This window comes from Equus asinus, chromosome 3, assembly GCF_041296235.1.
Source record: "Equus asinus isolate D_3611 breed Donkey chromosome 3, EquAss-T2T_v2, whole genome shotgun sequence".
Lineage (NCBI taxonomy): Eukaryota > Metazoa > Chordata > Mammalia > Perissodactyla > Equidae > Equus > Equus asinus.
Window position 1 is genome coordinate 16,778,128 of NC_091792.1, and position 17,879 is coordinate 16,796,006.

Below are 17,879 nucleotides of genomic sequence, written 5' to 3' on the forward strand. Positions count from 1 at the left end.
GTCTGCAGAGAGACAACGGGAAATACATGGCAAAGGAGGAGCAGAGATAAGAGATGTTGAAAGAAATATCTGAAAAGTTCTTAATTATTGGTTCAAATGTCTTTCTATGGCCCAACATTATTTCTGCCATTGGACTTCATTAGACACCTCTACATCCTTATAATACATTCCCATTAGACTTAAGGATGCTTAAATGAATATCTATTACTTGCACAAAGATGGTTAACCCATCCAATAATTGTGCTCCCACATTGCTCAAATTCAGCCATTTGAACCAGAGAGGAAATTTGAAAATCTGGACTTTTATCAGTTCCTTAGACTCCAGGAAACAGGGACCTTAATCTGGGTGTAGCCGCAGGAACCCTGGCATTTTGAGTGCTTCTTCAGTTTTTTAGCTCCCTCCCCAATGCTTGGGACCATCAGGATGCTGCAGCACCGTTCAGGAAAAGCACCTTGGTCCTAGTCTCTGTATCTCACCTTGGAGAACTTTCTGACCCCCTATGACTCTAACCCCCAAAACACTGTGGGTCTGTCAATTGCCTAGAGGGGCTCCAGCATTAATGCCATAGGGCTCTCCTGGGGCTCTTGGCTGGGCCCCCATTCCAGGAGGGGGGCCTGGCAAGTGGATGTGGGGTGGTGGTTGGGTGAGGAAGTGCAGTCGGGCACCCCGAAGGAAATAATCTCTTGCTGGAATTTGAAGCTTGAGCGGGAATACCCAAATGAATGGATACAGATTCTCCTAGTTAAAAAGGCCAGCCAATACAGAAGCCCTGCGTGCTTTTAAATAAATGAAAGATTTCCATGTTGACAGGGAGACAAAGATAGGGGAAGAGTTAAAAGGAATAAGGCAAGAGACAGGCTGAGTTCATCCTCTGGAGGGTCTGACGAAGTTGGACTCTATTTTCAAGGCAATGGTAAGGCATGGGAAGCTGGTGGTACTTTCTTTGTGTTATAAACAGTTGCTCTGGTTGCAGAGTAAACGGGAGCAGTCAGGAAGCCATTCGAAGGCGGTGGCCCTCAGATGAAGAGAGGTGGCTGACACTTATGAAGGATACAGCTGATGGGAGTGATGATAGATGTGATGAGAGTGAAGAAGGGATAACCTCCGGGCTGAGCTGCTAGGTGCCCAGCAGGACCACCTCCTGAAGAGCAATTTTGTATGTCAGGCCGGAGGTGGAGATGGGGGTGATTTATTCGAAAGAGGGAAAACTGAGGTCAGGTTGAGTTTAAGGCGCCTGAGGGGCTTCTGAAGGGGAGATGTACAGCGGGAAGTTGGAGGCGCGTGACTGGAACGTCCGTGATGAAGTCGGCCTGTTCCCCCACGGGCGAAGCCATGTTATTTGGCTGCATTCTCCATCTGGAGAGCAGAGCATTGAAACTAGACACATGCATTCTCTCTTTAAAAATGGCTTTCAAATCCAAAAGAGTAGACATGCAGAAGCAGCTGATATACACCAGAGCAAATACTTTACAAATTGACTTTGTCCCAGGCTGTGCCTCAAGACATAATTCAGAAACTTCAGACATGATGAGCAAAGGAGTTTTACACAAGAGTGTTCCTCTTACATTGACAGGAGAAATACATAACCTTGCCCTTCATAAGCCATGGAAATCACCTTCAATGTCTGCACTTTACCTTCCCTAACGAGGATAGGAGAAATGGCTCCTTACCATTATATTGGGCAGTCATGTTCCTTTAAAGAACATATCTCTTGTCCATAATATGCATTTTAATATAGCTATCGAGCTGTACAAATAACCACACAGACGTGCTGATATAAAATTAGTATATTTTTGAATTTATTGAAACATTTCTCCATTTCCAGATGTCTTCCGAATTTTCAGGCTGACTATCCAAAGTAAGCAAATCAATGTATTTTTTCTCCATGCTGAGAGAAACGTTGACCCTGGGAAAAGTGAGAGAGTAGCTCAAGGAGAATTTACTTAAAAACTGTGCATCATCAACCCAATCAAGAAAAATTGTTCAATTTTGAGTTTTCCTTCTGAGTTTTTGTTTTGTTTTGTTTTGTTTGTGAGGAAGATTGGCCCTATGCTAACATCTGTTGCCAATCTTCCTCTTTTTTTTTTTTGCTTGAGGAAGATTGTCACTGAGCTAATATCTGTGCCAGTCTTCCTTTATTTTATGTGGATGTCACCATGTGCCTTGACAAGCAGTGATAGGTCTGTGCCCGGGCTCCAAACCCGTGAACCCCAGGCCACCAAAGCAGAGCGGTGCAAACCTAACCACTACATCACTGGGTCTGCCCCTCCTTCTGAGTTTTTTAAACTGAAATGTTAGAAATTTAAATTAAGTCTACAATCGACCTCTACAAATATTAAATAGCATTATTTAATATAGCAATTTAAGTGGCTGGAAGGCGTATGTTCTGGTATTCTTTTATGTGATAGGGCATACACGAAGGGACTTCCTTTCCATTTATTTAATGGTTTTCATACTTCGATACTTCAGAGGTTACAAAAAGTTCCTCTTGACCTAAAATCTGATTCTGCGCCTCTGTCTGTGGGCATCATGTTTGCATTGCTTTGTCTTGGACTTCGTGTGCCTGTGAAAATATAATATGTGAACTTTCATGCTTCTGTGTGTCACGATCCTTCCAATTCAAACTCAGGGAACAAAGAGGGGAGGGAGCCAATATTTACAAAACTTACTCCATTCCAGAGACTTTCGTATACTTGAGTTTATTGTAATAATTCTTTTAGCAAGGGATTTGTAACCCCTTTTTTACATAAGGAAACTGACTCTCAGAAGCGGTATTTGTCTAATTCACACTGCTAAGGAAAGGGTAGGAACAAAAGACTCATCTTTCTGCCTCAACATTCACACTATTTCCACTCTGCCAGAGGTTTCCAGATTGGGTTCCATAGAGCCCAGGATGGGAGGAGATGCCTTGCAGCCACCCAGGGGGGCAGAGTGCAGGAGAATGTGGAGAAGGAAGGCTGCCCGACTAGGTCCTGGCTCCCCGTATTCATTTCAAGCAGAGCAATTCTCTTTTAGTTGTTTCACTCATTGGGTTCATTAAAATTATTACTTAGGAAAATGACTTCTACTACTTAAAACTTATTTATAAACTATTGCACCATAAAGTTCACTCTAATGAAGCCAATAGATGATAAAACTAGAGAGTTATAAGGTAAAAATAACATCAATTCTGGGCATAGTAAACTCTACATATTACCATTTATATTTAAAATTATTTTCATGTCTTTTTCTCCAGTGTTTACTGACTAACGACTAACAGGGTATTATTTTCTCATCCATGTTTTTAAGATGAATGTACAGGATTCTGGAATGAGAGCTTTCTAGAGATGCTTGAGAGAGAGCTAATAGATAAAGACTACTATGGAGCGTAGCTGAAATGCAGCCATTTTCCAGAAAAAGATCAAAAAACTGTAGGTTAACTAACCTTGGATCAGAGTCCAGAGAATGCATTGAATGAGATCATGATTCTGGTTTAGAGAAGCTCTCAGTGGATGTCTGGACTGGAGGAGAATTCCAGCTTTAACCTAGCTTTTAGTTTTTAAACAGCTTTATTGAAGTTTAATTTCTGTGATGCTTTGTTATTTCAACTTCTACTTCCAAGGAAACTGCTTCTTTTACATCCGCTGCAGAGGGAAGCAGCCCGAGTTATTTCTTGAGAAAAAGATGAGCATAGTTTGCTCTTGGGCGGGTTTTCTAAGTGTGGTCCTCGGAACCACAGCATCATATCACCTGGGGGCTTTCCATAAATGCAAATACGCGTGCCCCAGACATTGACCTACCGATGGGAAACTGTGCTGGGGCCCAGCAACCTGAATAAGCATCCCAACTGATCCTGGTGCATGGCAAAGTTTGAGAACTACAGTAGGAGCTGGCCTTTGACCAGGAGTAGCCAGTCTGGAGACTGGCCAGAGGAGGGTGGTATTGCCAAACTTGTCCCAGAGGAAATGCTAATAAGCAAAACTATAACTTCTGGACCTGGAATAAGAAAACCGGAAGAAATCAACCAGCTGTTAGCAGAAAGATGCAGAGAAGACATTTCTATCGAAGCAGAGACCAAGAGCAAATAGTCACCTCAAGGGCAGGATGCTAAAATTCCTGCTGATGAAGGGGAGGGGGGTGGGTTTGTGTTTCTCACTTCCACACATATTCTTACAGTAAGCTTCCGTTACGTGAGCTATCTTACAACCAAAATAGCTTAAAGCATCTTGTCTTCTGCAATTTAGATTCTACACAGAAGGGAGAAAATAACGTAGTAATTGTTTGAGCCAAGAAGATGGAGAAGGGGCACAGAAGCATTCTTCATTTATATACTGAAAAAAGAGTGATGTTAATACACAGAAAGTTCAGATGAACAAGCTCTCAGATAAAACATCTCTTTCAGGTATACAAATGCCTTCTGCAGAGCAGGTGGCCAAAAGTTACAAGTCTTAAGGGCGTGGACTAATAAATAATATGTATTGTATGCTCACTTGTGTGGGATACTCTTTGGTGTGTTTGTGTGTGTATATATATATATATATAAAATATATAAAATATATATCTGTTTATGTATTATATGTACATAATATCTGGATTCACATAATAACTCAAACATGTTTGTATTATTACTGTGTTTGTTTTATAGGTCTACAGATAATAACATTAAGGCAGGGGGAAATTAATCACCTAGCCCAAGGACACATACGTAATCTGTTATGGAGTGACGATTTGCTCCCCCGCAACCTGACACCAGAGCCTGTGCTATCAACCGCAACGCTATATTGCGTCTTGATGGGAGTTATTAAAATTAATCCTCTAGGTTTGAGATTCTATAAATTGCTTGTTTGTCTCTATGGCAACCATATTCAAAGCCATGTGCTTCCCGACTCTCATTTGAAATTACCACTAACCATAAGAACCACATGGCTCCTGTGTGTCCCACCAAACATGTGCATGTGATTACGTTTTATCTATGGCTCCTAACATCTCCGTCACATGAACATTCAATACTGTGAACCCTGGTCTCAGTTCATAGAAGAATTGTTTACATTCGATTTCCTAGTTGTAATCTTGAACAAAAGAGTGAGGAGGGGAAGAAAGTAGGGCCTGTCCTCCCCTTTCTGGATCATGAACTATTTGAAAGTTTTACGGCGGAGCAGTATAAAACCTCAGTGGTTTTCCAAAAGATACGGGGAGGCCCTCATCTCCATGAAGACAGTCAGCATGCTCCCAAATCAATCCTGAGAAAGGCCTGGCCCTCCTAAGCTAAGTTATTGCTAATCAACACTTGTATGTTCTTTTTTTAATACACACAGGCTAATTCAGGGAAATATATATTATACATATATATGTTAATTGTATGTTTCAGCTCAAAAATGGCACAGTGTTACATAGCAACTCAATGGGAAAGCAGGGGCAAGTGGCTGCATTTTTCTTTTTGTTTTACTGCGGTCGTCACTGAGCATCTCTGATATACTAGGGACTACATCTATACAGGGGATACAGGGAAACGCTTTGCCCTCTGCCCGTCATCATCCTGTCCTTATCTGGAATTTCTCCAATGAGGTGGCATCACTGTTCTCCTCAGGGGGGCCAGGGAGCAGGCGCTGTGCCCCTCGGGCAGCAGCGGGATCAGCAGGGCTCTGAGAGTAGACTGCCGCAACTCTGCCTTCCCAGAGCCACGTGGCAAGAGCTTGATGACTCCTGCCACCTGGAAGCCCCAGCAGGCTGTGGACCTCTGCCCGGTCCTGGAAAGGGGTAAAGAACACCCCCGCCAGGAGTGATGTCTTCCACCAATGTCTAGGCTCCAGCCTTGGGTGCCTTAGAAGGTTGATTCTGTTAATCCATCTCTTTGGTCTGAGTTAAAAGGCTGAGTGTATTCCGGTCGTAATCTCAAAAGCTAGGAAAACTATGTGTGTGTGTGTATGTGTGTCCGTGTGCACTCACAGGCACATGGATGTGGGTTGGTGAAGGACTGGAGGAGATATCGGGGAAGGAAGTGAAGCAATTGAAAGTACAGATGAAAGAAACTGAGAGTGTGTCTGGCTCCTGGCTCCAGCCATGCTTCTCAGAAGTTCTGCAGTGTTTAGAAGCCCTGCCTGACAGGTGAGGCCCCCACATTTTCCTAATGCTCTGACCCAGTGGAACTGCAACGTGCTTTCTCACTAGCCGCTCAGGCTGAATCCCTAAGCATCTTTTTATTTGTCTGGTAAGCAAAATGTGTGATATTTCAGAAATCCTAATTGACATTTAACAAGCGCCTATTTAATCTAAATATGAACCATGTGTAATTACAACTTTTCAAATGAAAAATAACATATTCTGGTGAAGAAACCAGGTGCCGCAAAGAGCAACCATTTGCAAATAAAAAACTACCGAGAACCTGAAACAGCGATCACATGGACATTGCTTCATATAATTTATATTGTGGACTCATTAGGGTCATTTCCTTCAACACAATATTAGAGGTTATACAGGCTGGCTAATGGACTCCCTTTTTAGAAAATTTTGTCATGTACATCTCTCCACTTCCTTACCTTTAAAGAAAGATCCCATTTTCTTTCCATTTCACATAAATCAAATAAAAGCATGATATTAAGCACTAGAGTAGACAGGTTATATACTTAAAAAAATGATGGAAATTACAACTTTATTGAATAATATTATTTTAAATAGAACAGAGGTTTTTTTAATAATTTTATTAAAACAATTTGAAGAAAAACAGTAATGCCACGAATAGAAAGCTAAATGCTAGATTCAAACCGTAATATCAGCTGAGGGGAAAGCCACTAGGTGGAGCCCATGGTTTCCAAGATGTAGGGTCCATCTCGTCAAGCAGTCCTGGGAGAAGTATTTCCCAGCTATCGAACCACGGTGTCATTAGGCTGGTATATTGCACAATCCTTTGGCTACTACAATTAGGAATTGGGAGAATCTGAGGCTGGGGTAATCCATTTTTCTTTCTGTACAAGTACATGAAAGAATGTAAGTACAATCAGCCCATTTCTGGAAATTAACAGGAATTTAAACTGATTTTCTGGAAAAGGATATTCAATAATTTGATAATCTTACAGCAGAGAAAATTAGCCAAGGAGGAGATCTATTGAAATGCAGTTTTCTCTTATTACTGGGCATCAAATCAAAAAGAGTTTAAAATTTTATTGAGGAATAATAGACTGTATATATTTAAATTGTATAACTTGATAAGTTTTCACACACACATATATACACACAAAAGCAACACCACAGTGGCCGGCCTGGTAGTGCAGCGGTTAGGTTTGCATATTCCTCTTCGGTGCCCAGGGTTTGCTGGTTCAGATCTGGGGTGCAGACATGGTGCCGCTTGGCAAGCCATGCTGTGGTAGGCATCCCGCATATAGAATGGAGGAAGATGGGCATGGATGTTAGCTCAGGGCCAGTCTTCCTCAGCAAAAAGAGGAGGATTGGCAGCAGATGTGAACTCAGGGCTAATCTTCCTCAAAAAAAAAAAAAAAAGCATCACCACAACACAGATTGTGAACACATTCATCTTTCTTAAAAGTTTACATGTGTTCCTTTGCAATCACTCCCTCCCTCTCTTCGCTGCTCTCCCCTTCCCCATAGGTAACCACCAACCTGTTTCCTGTCCCTATAAATTAACTTACATTTTCTATATGGATTCATATAGTATGAACACTTTTTTTTGGGGGTGGCTGGCTTCTTTCACTCAGAATAATTATTTTGAGTTTCACCCACCATGTTGCATGTGTCAGTAGTTCATTCCCTGTTATTGTTGAGTGGAATCCCAAGGTTTTGATAGACCATGATTTATCTGTTCGTCTGCTGATGGACATTTGGGGTTTTTTCTAGTTTGGAATTATTACAAATAAAGCTTCTGTGATCATTCATGTACCAGTTTTGTATGGACATATATTTCCTTTTATGTTGGTTGAATGAAATGGTCATACAGTAAGTATCTATTTAACTTTCTATGAAACTGCCAAGCTGTTTTCCAAAATGGTTATGCCATTTCTTCTTATCTTACTTATAATAAAGCACATATCTCTATTTTATGGATATTAATAAAAACAACAGGGGCCAGTCCCACGGCCCAGTGGTTAAGTTCGCGCGCTTTGCTTCAGCAGCCCAGGATTTCGCCAGTTGGGATCCAGTAGGGCACGGATCTACACACTGCTCATCACACCATGCTGAGGCAGCATCCCATATAGCACAGCCAGAAGGACCTACAACTAGAATATACAATTATGTATGTACTGGGGGACCTTTGGGAGAAGAAGGGGAAAAAAAAGATTGGCAAGAGATGTTAGCTCAGGTGTCAACTTTAAAAAAAAAAAGAATATCTTGAGTTACTTAATTTAAATTAAGAGAAAAATTTAAATTAGGAGAAAAAAGACACCCTTGCTTTCTTTCTGTTTAACGCTACACTCTCTAGTCCGACAATGCTGAATTTGTCTCCTGTGTACTGTGGAGGGGCAGGAATAAATCCATCATCACTATCTTTATAATACTTGAGGACCATAAGTAAGTTAAACATCATTGGACAATTTAAGGGGGGAAAAAAGGAACAGATAAGACTTTTATTTCCCCTAAATACAAACATGAGAAATGCTGTAGACCTGTGAGCAGTTTGTGTAGCCTCATAATTTTGTCTCTTTGGGTTATGATGAATACACATTCCAGAAAAAAATTAGAGCTGTTTCTGTTTCAATGTTCTATCCTAAATTCTGGCCATGTGTTCTTACTCTCTATTGAAAAAAATTCAATCACTGTATTTCCAGCAGAAAATTTTCTCATAAAACTTCTCCAGTGTATTAACTTCTCCAGTAATAAGAGCTCTTGTCATACTTGTAGCATGTCATGGGCTTTATTCAAATAAGTTATGCTGGCTATGGTTTAAGTTGCACTTTATTATCTTTTTGGAAAAATAGCTTTATGTTTTTAAATTAATGAAAGTACACTGTAAAAAAAAAAGGTGTCAGCTAAATATTCTGAAAATATTCCATTGTTTGTCAGCTATGTGACCTTATCTAAACTACTTAATCATCTATTTCAGCATCTGAGCATCTGTGAAATGATGATAATACTTCTGTATACATCTTTTCTTTTGAGGATTATGGAAATTAAAACATATAAAGTACTTAGAAAAGTGCTAGCCATATAGCAATTACTCCGTAAATATTAGTTTTTATTATTTGTAGAGGTCTCTGAATATATTTGATAGTGGTACGTAAGTTTGTATTGAGAAGAACAAAAATACGTATAAAGAAATATGTTCAGAAACCCTTCCTGTCTTCTCATCTGTGGATTCCTATGAAGACCATCCCTATACTGCTTTTAAAATAGAGTTGAATCTTTTCTACATCTCTAGATTCCCAATGCCTGGAACAGTTTCTTAGGTTCTCAAAGAACTCCTGTGATTTCTTTGATGGTTTCTTAAGTCAAATATGTTTCCTGACTCACTGTGAACAGTTGATTAATGTGGTTCTTTGCTGATCCCCTGAAATATGAAGATTACATGTGTAAAATGAACTACATTTAAATCTATTTAATATAGTATTTCTTTAAATGTGTGACTATGTATTGCTTTGGTTAGAAGGATATTAGATACTTTTTTTCAAAGACAGAATAAGCCCATGCATAATCAGTTTCAAAGCTATTGGATTGATAGATACAGTATTTGTTTAAGTATTGATAATTAAATGAATGAAACTCTTCAAAACAAATGAAAAGTCTCTGCAGCCCAGGAGCAGCAGGGATTCTAAGCAGTTTGTGTAACCAGGAAACCCCTGGTGCTGAGGTGGAACTCAATCCTTGTGGCCTCCAAAAGCTAACTCCGGATGAGACCTGGGGCTGGGACTTCAGGCTCAGGCAGGGGGCAACGGGGGAAAACACCTCACCCCTGACTGACCCCCTGACTGAAGTTCCTGGGCCATCAGCATCTCAAGTCGTACAATTTTTAAAATATAAAATAGTATTACTGCATCATTTTTGCAACTATAATTGAATTCCATTGTAAGGTGATGTCATGACAAGGTGAACATCCAAATTAAGACTCTTCCATACTGTTGAAAAAGGCAGCCTAGTGTGGTGGTGAAGAGCGCAGACTGCAGAGTCAGATCGTCAAGGATTGGATCCCAGTCCTGCCACTTGTATTGTGTGACTCCGGGCCTCAGTTTGCTCCTTTGTACTATATGAATAATAATAGTACCTACAGCATAGGGTCGTGTGAGGATGAAATGAGAAGGACTTGGAACTCAGCCCATAGCAAAGACTAAGTAAGTGTTGTTACTATTAGTGAGAAGAGTGTGCTCACCTTATATATGTGAAGCATCCTATACAGGTTAAGCTTTTGGAAAATTGATGGACATGAAATACTTAGTTGGCTACTTTCATATTCAATGTTAAATATGCTTCTTCCAATTTTTTTTTACAGACTTCTATTCCTACTTTTGAACAGCTAAGTGCAGTGATGACCCTGGATTGAAGTTGAAGGAAATACAGACATCACCTTTCAGAGTTCAGTGAGGAAGTTTATGCATAGCTCTTAACCTTTCAAAAATATATTTCTCTTGGACGGAATTCATTAGTTACAGAAAATTGTGAGAAATTGAGAATGCAAGTCCCTGAGAGGGCTTTGTTAACCCTAAAACTTGCTTTGCCTCTATTCTCTTGTAGGTGGGGCCGTCACGCACCCAGTTCCTCATGCTGAAGATCCAGGCATTTCCTTGCAGCTTCCTTCTTCCTCGTCCTGCCCTATCCAATCACCCATTCTAAACCCTGTCCATTTTACTTCCAAATGTTTTCTATTCTGAACCCTCTTCTTCATATTACCGCTATCCTCATAGAGTTTCTCATCATTCCTCAAATGGCCAATATTCCCAGCCACCTAACGGGGCTCTCTGCCAGCTGACCTGACCCTCGACTCCATCTGCCTCCCAGCTGCTAGCAAGAGCTCTCCGAGACAAAAGCCTGACAGTGGCTCTGCACGGCTGCTGTGGGAGAAAGCTTCATCTCTCTCTTGCAGCACCCAGACTCTTTCTCCAGCTTCCCATGTGCTGCTCCCCCATCTACTGGAAATGAAAGTTACCCACACTCTGTGGTCTTTCTCATGTAGGTGCCTTTTCTCATTCTGTCAGTCGGGCTGGAATGCCTTCACCTCCCCCTTATACTCTGGCTATGGTCACCCTGTCACCACAATGCCTAGCTGATTACTATGGGTCTTTAAGATTTGTTTCACACGGTGACTTCTATTAAAAAAAGTCTTCCCTGGAGCTCCACGGTGGCTTAGGTGCCCTTCCTCTAGGCTCTAGAGTGCTTGGGCTTTTGTGTTTTGTCCTTGTGAATAATTTTTTTTCTGATAAAATGGCTTCCAGACTAAGCCATTCTTGATCCTCCTCCATAAATTAGACTTAATGATTTGAATATAATATGCTAGACTTTGATGCTTAATTATAAAACACAATGCATGATTAGCATTTCAGTAAAAGCCTTTAATATATGCAAATGAGAGTTCAAAATATATAAAGAGTTTACATGTTAACGCTGTTTCTATATATTTTAAATGAAAGAAAAAATATAGTGTCAACGGTAGCATCATACTATGATACTAATGAAATGTTTGTTTGTTTGTTTGTTTGTGGAGAACAGGGGAATAATGAAGAGCTCCAACAAACTGTAGGAATGAAACTGCTGAAACAGTTTCTGGCTCTGTCCTCTTCTCCATCAGTCTGTCCCTCTACCAGTAGCTGCAGAGAGGGCCAGGCAGCCGGGGCTCAGTGATCATTCAGATACATCACATCACAAACCAGTAAAAGCCAATCTCTTACCTCCTCTACGCTCCTTCTCAGCCTTGTCCCTGTGTTAGGAAGTGTGGGGTAGAATGACAACTTCAAACCGAGGAGAGGGAGGGGTTGATAACATCTTATGAAGGGTGTTGGAAGAATTTGATTCTGTGAGCTATATAGCAAGAAGATATGAAATGCATATAATTAAGCAGATTTTGTTATTTAATATTAATTTGAAGAGGGAAGAAGTTCTAAAATGGCTTCCTGTTTGCCTCATTCTTCTACAAAAAAGCATTGACTTTTCCCATGTTGCATTCTATTTTCAATGTTCGTCTGTCTCCTGTCTACAGCAGGAACTATGAGTGGTTCATTCTTGTTTTCTCACTGCTTTGTCTTGTGCTTGTGCATAGTAGGTACTCAGTTTGCTGAGTAAATAAAATTAACAAATTAAATGCATGAGTGATTTATTAACTCAATTGATCTGTGACGCTTCTTTAATGAGAAATCAAACAGCCCAATACTGCGTATGTATTCATGCCAGATAGCGAACTAAGTGCAGAAATTTCAGAAATATATTCAACATGATCCCATTGTAGTTTCACTCCACACCTTGAATTTGCCAAACTCTTCCTTTAGTGTTCTTTAATCCAAACAAGTAATCGTGATTTTCATATTTTGAGTAAAATTGGAAAGAAAATCCTTAGATGTTAATTTCTACCATCAATTACTTCTTTTTCTAAGTTATTCTTTGCCTAAATGGAAGCTATTATAAGCAGACACACCAGCCTGGGGGAATTTTAGAGCTTCTAAATTGATATCAAACTTAAAGCATACTCAGTCCAAACTTACATGTTGAATCCTAACTACAAATGGCTCATTTCAACATAAAATAGATTAAGATTTCAACTGACCTTTGCTCAAGTTTTTAAAAGATAGTAAAATGTTGCTCATCTTGTGATGCTATTTCTTCATTTCTGTGTAGCTGAAACAATTAATTCAGGACTTTATGAGATTTTCTTAAAATTGTATACATTTAACAATATACTTTCTTTTTTTGGTGAGGAAGATTGGCCCCGAGCTAGCATCTGTACCATCTTCCTCTATTTTGTATGTGGGATGTGGCTGCAGCATGGCTTGATGAGCAGTGTGTATGTCTGCCCCTGGGGTCTGAACCTGCAACCCTGGCCACTGAAGCAGAGTGTATCAGCTTGACCACTCTGTCACCCCGGCCAGCCCAAACAATGTACATTTTTTTCTGTTGAATATTAGATGATAACTTTTGATTCCCCCCCCCCCACAAAATCAATTCGCTGATTTGTTTGGAAGTTATAAAGATTTAGTAAAAGCAGTTGAAATGCTGTGGATGATCTAGTATATTTTGAATTATTACTGTCCAAGATGTTAACAGAAATTATATGCACTCATGAAACTTTCAAAAATTTTGGGTTTTTGTTCATTAAGAAGGAAAGAAATTATGTTACTGGATACACTGAAAAACTTATCTGCACTCTCCTTCTTTGAGAGATTGGGGAGTTTGAGTCAATACGATAATTAATAGCATGTATATTTCTCTTCTTAAACATACTACGAGTGACTAGAAATTTGGATATTTATTTATAATTTAAAAGAAAATCTTACTAATATTTTAACTAAGTCAAATAAATGACTGAGGACCAAAAACAAACCTTTCACTCTTTTTGAATATTTAATTCACCTAAAGAATTACATAATTTGCTTCAAAATATATCATCATAGCCTAGATTAGGGCTCAGTTGAATTAAATAATCCTTAAAGTCCCATCAAATCCTGAGAGTCTAGGAACCGATGAGCACTATATCTGGAAAATCCAAGTAAAATACATTCAGGCAAGATGGACATATCTGGGATTTTCACTCAGTTATTTCATATTCCTAACTAAACAATTTCTCCATGTTTAAATACTACTTGTTTATGAATTTGGAATTTGTCTCCTTGCAAGTAGTAGAATATCCTACAAACGGTAGCTGAAATAAATACATCCAGAGCTAGACCTTCTAGAGCTGGTGTATTTGTTCGTAGCCACGTTCCCTCTCTCTCTCGCTCTGCTGTCCTTAGGGGTTCATTTGTCCTCCTCTTGCGAAGGGCCTCAGACCTCTATCCCTTATCACTCTCTACTGCTGATTACCTCCAGCTTCATTGAATCATTTTGAATTCTTCAATCAGGACAAGTTTATCTCCAAGCCTCTGCCCTACTTTTCCTCTTCTCCTCATATCTTTGTCTGGCCAACTCCCACTCATCCTCCAGGTCTCAGCTTCGACAATGCTGCGTCCAGGAAATCCTTCCTGACTACCAAATTCTGAGCTCAGTGCTCTTCTAATTCTTCATCTTTCATAGCGCTGTACCTGCATTGCCTCATTACTTGTCTGTTTGCCACACTAATCTGCTTGTTCTGTGAAGACAGAGAGTGTGCTCGTCTTGTTCACTACTCTGCCCCCGCTGCTTAACCAAACAGTAGCACATATTTAGGGATTTATTTAAATATATTCTTACTTTGTAACATTTGGAGTAAAACTCTAAATAGGGACTCAATAATTCTGAACTCTTAGTGGCTTTGATTCACTCAATCATTCATTCTTCATATCATAAATATGTATTGTATACCTATCATGTGACAGGAAGTCTGTTTAGCATTGGGACTCATGCATTGTGCATTAAGACAATAACCAATGGAGATACATACAAAGTGCTAGAAGAGTCTAAGTAAGTAGTCAATAGCTGTACTCGGGGAACTCAAGGTCAACTCTCCAGAGTAGGGAAAATTTAGGTCAGAAGGGTGAAAGTTTTCCTATCTTGTTCATCACAGAATCCCCAGTGTATAGAATAATGTCCAACATGTTGTAGCTGACCAAATCTTTGTTAAATAAAGGAATAAATCATTCAAGAGTAAGAGAGAAAGTGGAACAACTTCCACATTAGCACATAAACTGCTTTGTAAATATAAATCTCTAAAAAATTTAGGTTAAAATGTACTTACTTTGATTATATAGATGTTTGAGGCAAAGATGTGTCCCCAGTTTAAGATACCTGGATAATTCTCTACTCTACCTTTTGACAGAACTGACTTTCCGTGCCTGTTTCCAGATTATGGATCTATGCTATAAAAAATAGTGGTTATGCTTGGTAATATTAACGTTGTTTTTTATTCTGAATTTAAAATCTCCATGAAAAGAAAAAACTTTCTAATGTCCTATTGACCAAACCATCCTTGTGTTAGTTACTGCCATGAAAGAATTATCAGGTTAATAGGAATAGTGTAAAGGTCAATTGGAGGCATTATAAGTAGTGAGTCTTAGATTGTATGATTTAGAAGATTGATTTACAAAAAGGAAACTAGAGAAAAGAGCATCCAAAGTAACTGAACACACATGTATGCTCACTTATCTGCACATAAATACATCTGGATTTATGTATTAGGACATACAGATTAATAGCCAATAGTATAATCAACACAATAGTTATTTTTAATTGTGCAAATTCATGCTGCTTGGGTGAGGCACAGAGTTTACATGACTTTTCCATGGTTACATAATTAGTGAGTGACAGAGATACTTGACTTTTAGACTTCAAGTTTCATTTATTATTATTATTATTATTATTTTATAAAAACAGCCTAGTCAGGGGCTGGCCCCGTGGCCGAGTGGTTAAGTTCGCACGCTCCGCTGCAGGCGGCCCAGTGTTTCATTGGTTCGAATCCTGGGCGCGGACATGGCACTGCTCATCAGACCACGCTGAGGCAGCATCCCACATGCCACAACTAGAAGGACCCACAGCGAAGAATATACAACTATGTATGGGGGGCTTTGGGGAGAAAAAGGAAAAAATAAAATCTTTAAAAAAAAAAAACAGCCTAGTCAACTCTTTTCTGGAATTTACTTTTTTTTTTTTGATGAGGAAGATTGGCCCTGAGCTACCGTCTGTTGCTAATCTCCCTCTATTTTTTTTTCTCCCCAAAGCCCCAGTACATAGTTGTATATCCTAGTTGCAAGTCCTTCTAGTTCTTCTATGTGAGATGCCACCATAGCATGGCTTGATGAGCAGTGTGTAGGTCTGTGCCGGGGATCTGAATCCCAGGCCACAGAAGTGGAGCAGGCAAACCCAACCACTCGGCCATGGGGTCAACCCCCCACATTATTTTTAATACACTCTGCTGACCCAGGGTCCCTGGGGAACTCACTGCGTACACCTTCCTTGTGCAGTCAAAGTGGGTAGCACTCAACTGTATTTGCAAGTTGAGGTCTGGTGAATTTTCCTGTATCTCTGTATTGAGATCTGGCATCTCTACTGCTGAAGGAGAGAAGCCTTCTCAGCTTCAGGCTAAGCTCAAAAAGCTCGAGAATTAGGCTTCTTGGTCAGTGAGCAGTAGGAGGGAAGGGCCTAACAGCTGGATACAGGGATTGCAAAAGTTCAAGGCCTTTTGTATTTTTTTTTTCTTCCCTGCTCCCTGCGCCCAATCTGTCCCACTATTAACATGTTTTAAAGCTGTATAAGCAGTCCTTAAATCTTGCTGGGGAATTTCTGGGCCACTCTAAGTCTACAGATGAAAGTTCAGAGCTGGGAGCTGTTGAACATTTTCTGGATGAAACAATTCATTGCTTTTGGTCTTGAGCATAAACTCAAGAGAAAATGGGAGGTTCCTCTTTCCTCCGTACTTGAGAATTCATATTCCCTGAGCAGAAGAGAGAAAAGAGTACTATATGAGAGAGAGACTGTAAAAGTACATTCTTTTATTAAGCGTGAGTTAGAGTTCAGGGTTATGTTCGGAGGGTTTTGTTTCAGTATTTTGAAATGTGTCCTGAAGAAGGACAGTTTTATTCTAACAATACACATATGTTTGTACTTGGGATATTGAAAAGATTATTGAGAACATTTGGTTCAAGGCACCGAGGTCTTCAGAAAGACAGTGAGAAGTCCAAGCGGACATTGGATAATCACATTAGGTAGTTCGTTGAATGAGTCTTATTCATGTGAGTTTCGCAAGATAGTTAAAAGTACACGAAGCCTTCCCAAGTGCATTTTCTCAAGATTTCTTGAGATCAAATTCCAAACAGCATTTCCTACATTAACGTCACTTTTCAAGCCAGTTTACCAGGTGTTTCAACTGTTCTTCAGGAAGTATGATTCATGTGGGGATGTGTGTGAACTCTTCTTTAGTCATTTTATGTTTAAGACATGCTAGGGTTTATTTATTTATCATTTCCTCCCTAGTTTTTAATAAGATTCTAGTAATGTATTTGGGAAAATGAGTGTGTCTATTTCTCTTCCCGCAAGCAAATCCAGTTTGTGGGTAATTTCTGAATCATTCTCTCTCATTATTCAATAAATTATAGTTTCACATGAGACAGAACATTGGAAGAAACTGTTTTTTCCAGAAAATATATGACAAAAATAGAGAGAATCCTGTGGCCTTAAGGCTTAGATTTTTAATTCGTTATTAATTTATCAGATAATAACTACTTTGTATTTAGTACAAATTCAATTTATTACAAGTTAAGGTACTACTAGGCCTATGGGCAGACAACATGATAAACTCTAAATATTATTAAAAATTTTCAACATTAAGCAGAGTGTACCGATCAATAAGCCTCAGGTAATTTCTGAAAACAGAAATAAACACTAGAATTTAGCTCTTTCTTGGGGGGGTCTATCTTAGGAACTTATATCAAATGTTCGGAAGTTTTAATGAGTAACGATGAAAATGTTTACAAATAAAAATAGAAAGAAACCTTGTCTGAGTGGAGTGAATATTCTTGGATTCCAAGTTATGATCCCTTTTCTCAGCTATTTAAATAGCTGGCGGAAGAACTTAGGGCAGGATTTAAGTACAAACACCAAAACATTTATCAAAAGCCTACTACATGCTAGCACTGTCAATGATACTAGCTCAGTGAATACTTCTAAATCGTTATCATGGCTTTCAAATTGCTGTTTCACTGACAACTATTACCTTCCTTTCCTTTTCATTAACCTCACATTTTCCAAATCCACTATCTTCTCTCCATTGTCTTCAGTGTTATTCCATGACGTCATGGTCTTTCCTCCATATTCATGACTCTTTTTACTCCTAATTCACATCATC